The following is a 12,279-nucleotide window of genomic DNA, read 5'->3' on the forward strand; positions in this document are numbered from 1 at the left end:
TGTACTTCTGCATAATTTGGGGAAGCAGGGGAGGGAAATTTTTGATGACCTTCCTGATTCTATTGTCGAAAATGTAAATGTGGGGGTAGATGGCGAAGGAGATGTACAACATGATGTTTATCAGTTAACTTTATTGAAATTGGAAGCGCAATTTGGGGACAAAATTAATATTGTTTTAGAACGTCATAAGTTTTTCTTGCGTGTTCAAGGTAAAAATGAAAAGGTGATAAATTATATAGCTGTATTGAGGGGTTCAGCCTCTACTTGCGAATTTGGTATTTTAACTGAGTCTCTAATTAGGGATCAGCTTGTAAGATGTACCAGTAACAAAAAAATACAAGAAAGACTTGTAGCAGAAGCCCCAGATTTGAAACAAGCAATTGATATTGCTAAAAGTATAGAGCATACAGCTTATTGCATGAATGAGATGAAGGAAGCTGTGGAGGTTAAACAGGTTTCAGAAAACTATGTACACAAGATTTCTGGGAAAGACACCAAACACAAACCTCCAGTTTCTGATTCTGATATACACACTACATATGGAAACAAGCCAAGATGCTACAGGTGCGGCAATCCCAATCATCTAGCCAACAGTGTGAATTGTCCTGCGAGAGGTGTTATGTGTAGCAAATGTAAGAAAAGAGGCCATTTCTATAAAGTGTGTCATGATGCAAAAAAAAAATTTCACCCACATGATTTGGAGTGATCCTGATCCACAGTTACCAAGCGAGGACATAATTTTCCAAGTTTCCAATTTTACTGAAGGTAGTAGTTCTTCCTACCCAAAGTGTGAAATATTGCTGGACAATATTAAGTATGAAGTTTATGCAGACTCTTGTTCCCCATATACTCTTGTCAATGAAGCTACGTTTCAAGCCAATTCAGGGGCACAAATGTATAGTCTTTTGCCTCCAGACATCAGACCAGGAGGATACAATCAAGATCCCATACCACTGGTGGGGATGCTACTCATGAACATTGACTTTAAAGACAGATTGACGGTTGGGAAGGTTTACATCACAAAAAATGGTTCTAATCTACTCGGATGGAAACATCAAAAAGATTTAGGAATCAAACTAGACCCTAACGCACCCGAACCTGTGTACCTGATCGACAGGTCTAACACTGGGATGGAAATCTGCAGTAAATTTCCAGAGGTATTTACGGACAAACTTGGGCTTCTAAAAGGTTTCCTTCACAAAATCAAACTTAAAGCTAATGCCAAACCAATTGTTCACAAACCAAGGTCCATCCCGCTATTGATAAGAGAACCTCTTAAGAAGGAACTTGACAAATTGGAAGAATGCAATATAATCGAAAGAATTGAGAGTTCCGAATGGTTGGCGCCCATTGTAGTAGCAGCTAAGGGGGGTAGCAAGGGTATCCGTCTATGTGTTGACCTTAGGGATTTGAACTTCAATATTTGGGTGGACAGACACCCTCTCCCCAATATTTCCGAAATGCTGTCTGCCATCCATGGAGCTAAAATCTTTACAATCCTAGACCTATCCTCAGCATATCACCAGGTCGCTCTTCATCCGGAATCTAAACCCCTCACTTCTTTCATAACCCCGTATGGAGCTTATCAGTTTTCTAGATTGCCTTTTGGTCTGGCATTTGCTGCGGCAGTATTTCAGCGTGTCATGCAGCACATACTACAAGGTCTTGACAAAGTACTCTGTTTCCAAGACGACATCCTAACTCATGGGTCATCAGCAGAAGAGCATAACAAAACTTTGCAAGCAGTGTTGGCCAGATTCAGTTAAGCAGGTTTCACCACTCAGAAAGACAAATGCAAAATCGGGGTGGAATCTGTGGTCTATCTCAGTCACACTATCTCAAGTGAGGGAATAAAACCCAAATCCAATTTGGTGGACTCCGTTAAGCTAGCCCCAGTGCCCAACAACAAGGATGAGCTCAAATCTTTTCTGGGCTTAGCAGAATATATGTCCAAGTTTGTCAAGAACTTTGCTGATCAAGTGCGTCCTCTCAGAGAGTTGCTAAAAAAAGGAACAACTTTTGAGTGGAATCAACAGTGTCAATATGCCTTTCTACTCATCAAGGAGGCCATCGTTGAAGCACCTATCCTGAGCGCTGTTGACCCCAATGCCAAAACAACTCTGACCACAGATGCAAGCATGAAGGGGTTAGGATCTTCACTTACTCAGAAGACTAATGGACAAGAGAAAGTGATAGCTTTTGCTTCTAGAACATTGAGAGATGCCGAACTAAATTACTCTACAATAGAAAAAGAAGCCTTAGCTTGCTATTGGGCCATAAACCACTTTAAGTATTTCCTATGGGGGATTCCGTTTTCATTGAGAACGGACCACAAACCATTACTTCCGTTATTCTCCACTAAGCGCCTAGAAAGTGCTGCTCCGCGCATTTCCAAGTGGGTACTGAGTCTACAAGGGTTCAACTACTCCATGATATATGTTCCAGGAATTGACAATAGGGTAGCTGATTGTCTTTCGAGACTACCTGTGACCAGAGATGATACTATGCAAAACCCACCTGAGGAGACCATCCTTGTGGTTTAAATTCCGGCCATCAATCGAGATGAATGGGAGAAATCCTTAAGAGAAGACAGTGATCTCGGTGCATTAAAAAAGATAATTTGCAAAGGATGGCCTGTAAACAAGTCGGAGGTGCCGGAATCTATCCGTCAATTCTGGTCTGTGAGAGATGAACTGTCCATTGTAAAAGATCTAATTTGTAGAGGAAATAAAATCATTCCTCCAAAAAATATGTACGAACGAATAATTCAGATCGCACATGAGGGCCACCCGGGTAGAAGCATGACAAAAAGCAAGATCAGACAGAACTACTGGTTCCCCGGTATGGACTCACTAGTGGAGGATCAGGTAAAGAGTTGCGTGGCCTGTGGCTCCAGTGACAAAACCAAAGTTGTCCGCAAATCACCACTTTTCCCTGTAAAAGTACCCACCAAACCTTGGGATAAATTGGGTTTGGATATAATTGGTCCCCTGAATCTTCTAAACCATTCTCATAGGTTCATGTTCGTTCTTATTGACTACCATTCTCATTGGATTGTAACAAGAATGGTTTCTTCCATCACTACTGCTTCATTGATAAATTTTTTGAGAGATACCTTTTCCAAGGAGGGCATACCAGGCGTTATAATAACTGACAATGGGGTTCAATTTGCCTCAGAAGAAATGAAGCAGTTTATGTCCACACTGTCCATCACACATCTCAGGTCCCCGCTCTACTGCCCCAAAGCTAATGGACTGGTGGAAAGGGCTAACAGGATGTTAAAGGACACAATTCAGCTTGCATTGAGCTCACAAGTACCGGTTGAGGAAGCCATTAGGAAAATGTTGTGGTCGTATCATACAACCCCCAATGCTGTCTCGGGAGTTTCCCCGTTCGTTTCGCTCAAAGGTAGGAACCCTGGTTCTAAACTCACTCCTAACTGGCTAAATGGAGGATCTCCTGTTTGGGTGGACAGAGATTCTGTGTTGGGTAAAACAAAAAAACATCAACAAGAATACAAGCACAGGTACGACAGACATTGGGGAGCATCCAAAAAATGGTGGAGAGAAGGCCAATGGGTGGTCGTTAAGAAACCTTCTCTGTCCAAATCCAAGCTCTCCTCATTTTCAAAACCACTGAGGATAACTCGAGTTCACAACAATTCAGTAGAGCTAGAAGATGGAAGCAAGTGGAGCATGGACAACATAGCTGGTTGTCCAAGCATCACTGGTTCCAAGCCGACCAGTGGAGACAATCAAAGTAGTACAATGTCCATTAGTAATGATCACAAAGTTGCAAGAGTGCGTAGACCCCCAAGTTGGCAAGCTGATTACGAGATGTAACTCTATGTGCATATTCTTTTGTCTTTCTTATCTCACATCTTCATTTGTATTTGGAGGGTATTGCTATGTGATATGTAATGTTACGGGATTTGCAATCCTCCTGTATATCTTGTTTTCCTTTTAGGTATTGGGAAAGTTTATCCAAACTATCTTGTGTTTTTTAAATTCTCCTTCTAGCAGGGAGATGTGTTGTAATCTGTCCCGCTTCCCTCTTTCCCCTTTCACCCCCCCTCCCTTCCTCGCCTAATGGGTTTGCCCAATTGTAGAACATTGGGGGCTGAAGCTCAGGTTAGAACGTTGAGAGTCCAGAGTGAGAGGCTGAAGGATCGACACTAATAAACTCCTTCTCCTGAACACCACTGGATCGGAGTAATTATTACAACACAAGTACATCTCAAATCACTTATTGACCATATCTTTGCCTTTGACACTGCCCAGTGCTCCACTGCTTTTGGCTAGGTTTGCACTGCACAATCCTGTATACATATATGGATGATAACATTACAATCTGAAGGAAAGTGCTACCCAGGAGAGCGACAAAAGCATTACTATTAGGGCTGATGGTAACTAAATAGCTTGGGATGTTGACTATAATAAACAGGTACATGGTTACCTGTATTTAAAAACTGAGGAATACAAAGTATTACTCAAAAAGTAGGGAATTCTTAAATCACACAACTATTCTGGCAGCTTTTCAGAGGTCTAAGAAATTTGAATTAACTTTTCATTTATGTCTGGCCAATATGCTACCCCTCCCGCCCCCACACCCTTTAAAGTGATCTGGTCTATTCTTCATCATCAACCAAGGGAAGGACATCTCGGTTTTTGCTGCTTTTTGACACATAAAGAGACTTTATCTCCCTGTATAATCCAAGGATTGGAAAGTGTTAGCAATGAAATGAGTTTTATGTTCCCTAAAGAAACTTTGGGTGCCATGCTGGGGTGTTCAAATTTCAACAAAATATGACATCCCAATTGGTATCCAAGTATAAAGTCAAATCATGGAGGAATTTTTAAAGGGGAGAGTCAGAATTGCCTTTTCACTCTTCAAAGAACGTTTGATGGGCATGGCCTGTACCAAAAGATCTTATTCCCTCGCCCTCTGCATTTGTAAACTTTCCTATACCCGGGATCCAGAAATGTGATTGACAAAGGCTCTTATAGTTTACAGAATATACTTTAAAGAACTCACAAATTATGCCATACTGATATTTCTGATGATGTCACTTTTAGAGGTAGAACATGTTGGAGTGCTTGGAAGTTCTTCTTTAAAAAATGCATTGCCCTTAACAGGAGAGTAACTAATGCATATTTTGGTTATAAATCTGCTATACTTTCATTTAATAACTGTTTCTAGTCTTCAATCCTTATGCTAAGAAAAGAACTGTCACAGTATCGCCCTGGTTTCTCCATTGAAGACAACAACTCACTTGGGTGGTATATCACTTTGTGGCAATGATCTGTACTGATAACAAAGGTCCAGTGTTCTGTGGAAGTATCGCAAGCAATGAGCCCATTTCTTCGATTTTTATTCTGTATTAAAACTCTGGGATATTTGGTGTTTGGTGGCATTTCGCCAGGGTGGTGGATATCTGTAGACCTGTTTGACACCAGAGATCCTGCCCTCTGTAGCCCAGTGTTAATCTAGAGGTACGCTGTCTAGCCCTTGAACCTGTGATTAATTTGAGTCTGTGGTTGCATGTGGGGCTCACCATCACTCATTTTTGGGGACTGGCACTTATTTTTCCTCATCAGGATTTCACCCAGAGCAAGAAATAGAAAAACACAAAGGGGGAAAGATAGAGGAAAATAATTATGGAAAAAAGAGACAAAGGGATGAAGCAGAAACCTGCGGGAGTGAGTTAAGGAGAAGGGAGAGTCTGGAGGTGAATTAAAGCGACATGAGGGGTAATCAAGACTACCAGCTTTGGCATTCAGTAACTCTACCGGTCCTTAGTGCTGGCTGTGGGCTTTTGAGCAAAACTTTAGGCCCAGGCACTTATTCTTTTACAAAGTAACCACTGCTTTGAACTGTCTGTCCTCCAAGAGACACCCACCTGGGATTGGTTCCTTCTAAATGAGATCCTTCCAACTCTCTGCCCCAATATCAGGTCACAGTTATATAACTGTAGAGCTTGTAAGGAAATGTCTCTTCTTGCATGATCACCCACAAGTTTTTGGACTGATGCTGCAGATTTTTTAACTCTAAGAGTGCACTGAGTACTGCCAAAAAAGCTTCAGTGCCAGAGCTCTGATCCTTTAAGAGGTATATGTTTAATCGGCACACCCACAATTGGCACAAGTTAACTTACTTATGAGTCCCTAGTATATGGTACCAGGGCTACTCAAGCCCTGAGTGTTAGGTGTCATTGGGGACTGCAGCACTTATTGTGCCACCACGAGTGTGACAAAGCACTGCTTGACTCCCAGCCTGCCATTACCAGCTGGCAGTGCAGTTTTTCCTCTGCTAACTCAACTTTGTCATCTAAACCAATGACAAAGCCCAAACTACAAAGGAAAGGTGCATTATATTAGAATGATGAACATGTGTTTTATTGACTTTACATGCCCTGACTGTTTTTTATGTGAAAAGGTGAATTGCTCCATTGGCGAGTATGGAGTTACTTGCTGAGGGTTAGTAGTGCTAACTTTGGAATGGGACTACAAGATATGATACTTCAGCAGCTGAACACAGAAAGGATGGAGGGGCTGATCTTTGTCAACAGCAGCAACACATGGAATGACTCCTAGTGGCCATCAGACCTAGCACCTGCACCCACTCCCTCTGACCATGCCAAAAACCTCAGAATAATCATTGACAACAAACTCACCATGAAATCACAGATTAACACCATCTCCTCCACCTGGTTCCTCACTCTGCGCTTGCTATGTACGATCTTCAAGTGGCTACTCCTGCACATGAAATGTACTGTGACACAGGCCCTCAGAAACAGTCAGCTGAACTACGGCAACACCCTCTACATAGGAATAGCCACACACCTCCTACAGAGACTTCCAACCATACAGAATGCCACAACCAGACTCATCCATGACCTTCCCTGACAAACCCACGTCACACCTACCCTCAGGCAACTACATTGGGTCCCTGTACAGAAGAGATGCCAATTCAAGCTGTTGACCCAGGCACGCAAAGCTCTACACAACCAAGGACCCGCCTACATTAACAATCGCCTGAACTTCTACCAACCATTGAGAAGACTACGCTCTGCTTCCCTTTCACTTGCCCATACTCTCGGCATCTACTAAAGCAGAAGTAGAGGACGTTCCTTTTTCTACATCACAGTGAAGACCTGGAACAGCCTCCCAACGCAACTCCGGACCATCACCAAAATTCCGGAATTCAAAAAGGCCCCCAAGATCTGGCTGTTCGAATCAGTCTCTGTGACCTGCAAGTGCCTGAATACCCTGTCAAGTGATTATCCGCGCTTTATAAACTCTAAATCCTGATTGATTGATACTTCAAGGTATCAAAAGAATTAGTGCCTTAAATCTGACTTTTTGCTCAAGTTAAATTTTATGTAACTTTTTCGCAAATGGCAACTTTATAATGTTGACTCTTTGTTGCCCAAAGATTCAACTATCTGTTTATGGTTGCACAAAAGCTGTTATTCTCAAGACAGCCTTCAGTCCTCCTGGGAAGAGGTGTGAATGACTTTCAGGAAGGAACACAAAGGATCTGCTGAGAGCAGAGTTGTGACATTTGTCTGGCATGATGGCCAATTTGGGTGTGAGCCCAAAAAGAGAGCTTCAAAGAAAAAGCCACTTTTGTAGGACAAACGGTAGTCACGCACAAGAGGGGCTGCTGTTGTGTTTTATCAGGAAGGCTGGCATCTAGGACAGAGACAGGGAAACTGATGCCAAATCGTTTTTTCTGTGGGCATGTGGGATGGGCTAGTGAGCTCCACACACCAAAAGAGGGATTCTGCCATGTTGGGTGTGAGCAGTATGGTACATTCTGAGCTAGCTTAATGCCACACTTTGCATGGCATTGTCATCTGGCAGGAGGGGACCTGGCAGCCCAGTGGCTAGTTAAGTACCACATCCCCGAAAGTAAGAAGCAACTATAAAAGTGGAACCCTTGGCACCCAGACCTCAGTTCACGTCTGGTCTGGTGAGAGGACCAAAAAAGGACTGCCCTGACAATCCCTGGACCCAGCAAACATAGGCTGTGCCAATGGTTTCAGCTGAACCTGCTGCACCTTCTGCTAGCAAAGATAGAATTGCGCCTGTGGTGTCCCATTCAAGGAAATGTCATCCTCAAGCAGACTTATAGCCACTGGACACCAAGGTGCAGCATCGGAGACCAAGAACTGACCCTCAAAAGTTGCACCCAAGGGTGATGGACCCGGAGAGTTGTTTAAGTGCAGTTTGGTCACTCAACATGGATGTTACTGCAAGTTAACTGGTTTTGCTGTAACTGGAGACCAGTAGACCAGCGGCAGCTGGCTTTGTGATGAACTTCTCCCAGACTGCAAGGGACATCGACCCTTGAGGCCAAAGTCACCCCATCGTGCTCAAGGTGTGGCCACAAGAAGACCCCTAACATCAGTGCAGCATCCTCTGAGCATCCTTGAGTATCTTCAGCATCCTGCATCTCTTGCATCAGAACCAATCCACTGATTCATATTTTCAGTTGGCCTATAGGCCCTGTGTTAGACCTGGCATCTTTGGTGTGGTTTTCCCCCTAACTTTTTGCCTTCAGACGTTCCGTTTTTGCTGACTTCATTTTTACTGGCCTTAGGACCCTGTGCACTTTACTACTGTTTACCAGCAGTAAAGTATTTGTGCTCTCTCCTTAAAACATGTTAGATTGGCTTCTACCCAATTGGCATATTGAATGTATTTGTAAGTCTTTAGTAAAGCGGCAGTATCTGTGCCCAGGGCCTGTAAATAATCAAATGCTGCTAGTGGGCTAGCAGTGGAGATTGTGCTACCTTAAGTAGCACTTTAAATATGTCTCAGGCCTGCCATTGCAGTCTGTGTATGTGCAGTTTAAAACTGCCATGTCAGCCTGGCATGATGAACCTTTTGCCAGGCCCAAACCTTCCTTGTTAATGCATATACGTCACCCCTAGGGTAAGTCCTGGACAAACCAGAGGACAGGGTGCAATATATTGAAAGAGTGGGGCCAGTAATGTAAAGTTTTACATGTTCTGGTAGTGATAACCCTTATATTTGTTGTTTACTTCCGCAAGGCCTACCTCTCCCAAAGGAAAGCTTTGAAGTTACCTCATCACAAGTGTAATTTCCAAGTGGGAATAGGTACCCAATTGATGTTTGGTATCTTCAGAATTGTAATGAAAAATTCTAACTTATGGTACAGTCAAATTTAAAACTACAATTTTGAAAATGCCACTTTTAGAAAGTTGGTTATCAAAATGGTACCCATTACACCATAGATTCATTTTATCATGCGTTTGAGGCTATACTTAACATCAGAGTCTTGTGGGCCTGTTCAAGTGCCTTTTTAACTTTTAAATGTTTTTCCAGTATCTCTTCACTCTTCTCATACATTAAGTACTGTTTAAAGTATCTACAGTTGGCGTTTTGTGCTATTTTCACTAATATTGCATAGCTTCTGTTCTACTGATTGGAGTTTTGTCATTTTGGTCGTGTTTTATTTATTAAAGAAAGCTCTATTTTTTTAATTTGATGTGGGAGCCTTTTTGTGTAGGTTTTTCACTTTATTACTATTTGAAGTGTTGCACAATTACTTCACACATTGCCTCTAAGTTGAGCCTGACTGCTTTGTGCCAAGCTACCATATGGATGATCACAGGTTAATTTAGGGTTGGCTTGTGCCTCACACTGACAAGGATTGTGTTTGCTGCTTGACCAGGGCACCCACCCCAGCCACACAACAATCCAATTTCTTACACCCTGGAACTGGAAACTACTTTTCTTGCAAGGTAGCTGTTCAAATGGACATCAATGGACCCTGTGACTGGCTCCCTGTTGGAGTTTGTCCCCACATGGGTGTCCTTTTAGCCTTTTCAAGTTACTTTTTTGTTGCTAACTTAACCCGCGAGTCTCAGTAGATTACAAAAGCTGTGATTTATTGTTTTTTTAAAGATTCATATCTCTGGAACCCTCCGGTTGATTTTTGTCATTGAGGTATCTAGTAAAAGAGGAAAATAAAGCCTCTTTTTATAAATTGAGGTTAGCTTTTTATTCTGCTGTGTTTTCTTCTTACTTGACTGTTTTGATAATTCTTAATGCTTTACACTTTTTCCTTGCCTGACTGCTCTGAGCCACAGCTAATTAGGACTGAGCTAAGGTTTTACAAACCAACCTGACTGCACTTGTTATGGAATTGTGCCTTTATTACACTGTGAGGTCGCACAGCTGCACCATGTTTTAAACCATTTTCCTTAGGGCTGCTATCCTGGTAGCTGACCTGCAGGGTGCCATGCTCTTGAAAGGGTGCTCTATTATCTGACTGGAACTTAATGGAACATTTGTACCTCCCTCTCACTCAGACGCTTCCCTGCAAGCAGACATTCCACTACAAAAACTGTGATCCAAGCATTTGTAGGATAATGTGTGGATTACTGTAAGGTCCTCTATTTTGGGGCAGTTAAGGACAGGTTGAAAATGCTCCATAGGGTGCAAAATGCTGCGGCACGTCTGCTTTTAAACATTCCTAGATGCTCGTCTGTCGGTACAGATCTTGCTAAACTTCATTGGCTTGAGAAGCGAATTTCCTTCAAAGTTTTATGATTTGCTCATAGAATCCTCAATCAGAAAGGGCCCGTTATCTCTTCCCACTGATTAAACCATATCTCCCAAGATGATGCTTGAGATCTTCAGGGACTGGCAGCTCTTTCAGTTTCTTGGCTACCAAACGCTGGAAACTGCTACCTCTAAATCTCAGACTAGAACACTCCAAAGTTCCATTGGGGAAACAGCTGAAAACTTGGGGGCATGTCAGCAACAACCGGCGATAATTATCACTAAGCGCACTTAGCGCTAGGATAATTATCGCCGGCTAACGTGGATTTTTATCGCTGAGATAGCGTGCTATTAGCAACGCTTATCTCAAAAGCGATAAAAATCCTAGCGCTAACTGCCAAACGTGAGATTATCGCTGGGTTTCATTTGGCGTTAGCTTGCTGATAGGGCCTCACATACTTAGCCATGATATCCACCTTCCATAGGATATCATGGCTAAATCAGTCCTGAAGCAGGCGTAAGGAAAGTAGCGATAACAGGGGTTATCGCTACTTTTCTTGCCGCTATGCTTCATAGCGTGGGGCTTGATGATAGGAGAAATGTTGCTTAGCGACATTTCTCCAGTCATGTCAGGTCAGGAACGCCCACTTTGCATCTCGTTAGAGATGCAAAGCTGGGCGTTAAGAATCTGGGCGCTAATGCAAGGTTTCACGCGATAGCGTGACTTTGCTAATTAGGCGATAAAATTATCGCCGCTTTTCGCCCGATAACGGACGCAAAAGCGGCGATAATTTTATATCGCCTCGTTGCTGATATGCCCCTTGGTCTTTCAGAAAATCCTTAGATCATTAGTCTGCTTCTAGCTGCCTCTTGCACCAGACTCTCGGTTGGAATCTAGTGCTGGGACACTTTGACCTGGCGTAACCATGCGCTTTACTAATTTCTATCATATCATAACATCCAAGCTTGGTCTTTCATCCAGACTCGCCGTATCCTCAATCTGTGTTGGTGTAGATTCTGAATATATACAGAAAAATATCATGGGCTTTATCGTAGATAGAATATTGAGACAAAACATTCAAAGGTAAGCATGAATACATTTTCTATAGCTAACTCTATATCTATGTATCTTGATGTAGTCAAGGTAAGTTGATGTGGAGATAAGAAGAATAAATCTAGAGGTGCAAGAGGGCAGGGCCCGAGATGGCCGCAACAGCGTGAGGCTCCGCTGGCCTGGAGGCAAACTCTGTTTAATTCTCATTCACAAGCTACAATCCATGCCCAGTGACACTGTGAACTGTCTCTAGTGACCCCGATATGCAGCAGGTGGTCTCAGGGACTCGCTGAGTGACTGCTGGGGGACAGTGCTGCCGGGGTCGGCCGTATAGCGCAGCACCGGATGACCGGTTGGTGTGTCGTCACTGGGGGCCGCTGCTAAGTCCCATGCCCTGCAGTAGAGAAAATGATGTGGCCAGATGCAGTTGCGGGCCTGGGGCTTTCTCGTACCACGGACCCCTCATTGGAGGGAGGGCAGGTGCAGCTGCAGTGACACACTGATGAGCTGTGGCGGCTCTCGTAGCTGCAGGGCCTTTGACCCAGCCCAGCACTGCTTTCCCTAGAAGCACGACCCTGTGCCCCCTCAGTGAAGTCAATCATAAAGAAGCCTGAAAAACAACAAGCCAAGCTGGTATCTGACACGTGACAGACCCTAAAAGTCGTGGAGGAGGATGCCACCCATGGGGCA

The sequence above is a fragment of the Triturus cristatus genome, chromosome 1_2 (assembly GCF_964204655.1).
Source record: "Triturus cristatus chromosome 1_2, aTriCri1.1, whole genome shotgun sequence".
NCBI classification, from domain to species: Eukaryota; Metazoa; Chordata; class Amphibia; order Caudata; family Salamandridae; genus Triturus; species Triturus cristatus.